This window comes from Sinocyclocheilus grahami, unplaced genomic scaffold (assembly GCF_001515645.1).
Source record: "Sinocyclocheilus grahami isolate Dianchi unplaced genomic scaffold, SAMN03320097.WGS_v1.1 scaffold2241.1, whole genome shotgun sequence".
NCBI classification, from domain to species: Eukaryota; Metazoa; Chordata; class Actinopteri; order Cypriniformes; family Cyprinidae; genus Sinocyclocheilus; species Sinocyclocheilus grahami.
Genome location: NW_015507420.1, coordinates 72695 through 74045, shown reverse-complemented (window position 1 = coordinate 74045; position 1351 = coordinate 72695). Strand labels below are relative to the sequence as shown.

The 1351-nt window shown below is 41.7% G+C and overlaps 1 long non-coding RNA gene across 1 annotated transcript in view; it reads left to right on the top strand.

The window, feature by feature from the left end:
• Positions 1 to 226: 226 nt before the first annotated feature.
• The window catches only part of LOC107574465 (uncharacterized), a 5226-nt gene continuing 4101 nt past the window's right edge, over positions 227 to 1351 (top strand). Inside the window, exon 1 of the long non-coding RNA XR_001607678.1 lies at positions 227 to 310. This is a non-coding gene — a long non-coding RNA (uncharacterized lncRNA). The remainder of the gene's footprint in view (positions 311 to 1351) is intronic.

Sequence of the window (1351 nt, the reverse complement as noted above, 5' to 3'; positions counted from 1 at the left end):
TGTGATTGGCTGACAGATGGGGCTAAAACTCGAACCTGATAATAACAACGAATGTTTTTATTCCTTTCATAAAGAATTATGAACACACATTTCAGCATTTTTTATAGCGTTATTAGTCCAAAATACTTCCAGCTGATTTATTATCTTCAGCTCATTGGTTTTAGATGAAGCGTCTGCTTGTAATTTTATTTATTATGATTATTTTCTATGCTCTTATTTTGTTTTGTGCTGCGGCGGCGGTTTGATGACGTGTTTCCGCTTCGGTCACGGCGCGGTTTGAAGCGGGGGAGCGGCGCGAGACACTCGGGCGGTAAACAAACCCTCACCAAACTCTATAAACTGTAGAGTTTGAGACTGTAGAAGCGCGTGAAGATAAACCCTCGCCAGCCCGCGAGATCAGCGCGTCTCTTCATCTGACAGAACACAGAACACGTCATTCGTGACGGGCACTCGGCGGCAGGTTTGATCTTCATACAATGTTTCCGCACAAGAGTGTCACTGCAGTGTGTCTGCTGCGGTTGCCATGGAGACCGAGGGTTTATTTTAAGTATTTTTTGTGCCATAGTCAAGTACCCGGATATAATCTACAACAAAACAAGCGTGACCCTGGAGCACTAAACCAGTCATGAGGGTCAGTTTGTCTGAAACTGAGATGTGTGCATCATCTCAAGCTGAATAAATAATCTCTCCATTGATGTATGGTTTGTTAGGATCGGACAATATTTGAAAATCTGGAATCTGAGGGTGCAAAAAAATCTAAATATTGAGAAAATCATCTTTAAAGTTGTTCAGATGAAGTTCTTAGCAATGCATATTACTAATCAAACATTAAGTTTACTGTAGGATCTTCACGGAACATGATCTTTACTTAATATCCTCATGATTTCTGGCTAAAAGAGAGATGTGTAGTTGTGAGCCGTGCAGTGCAGAATGGGCCAGACTCGCAGCTGAGCAGTGCATGCTAGTGTCTCAGACAGCTGTCATCTCCAGCACAGCTTCTGCACGAAGCATTACACGCAGCTCGTGTCTTCAGTACTTCTGTGTGTCGTTGCGTTGTGTTACGCAGAACTTAATTCCTGAACGTAGCTGTTTTGTGGTCTTTGTATGCATGGGTTAGTTGGGTTGTTACCGACATCTGGAGAATATTTCAAGTCAACAGCATCTTCAGAAATATGTTTACTGAGAAAAATGGCGACGTGTTCAATACTTATTTTACCCGCTGTATATATAAACGGAAATTAATTTTTTTCTTGCAGAAGTATGTTTTCTGGTGAAGTATTGAATAATTAATCTATTGAGTGTGTGCGTGTGTGTGTGTGTGTCTGTCTGTCTGTCTCTCTGTGTGTGTGTG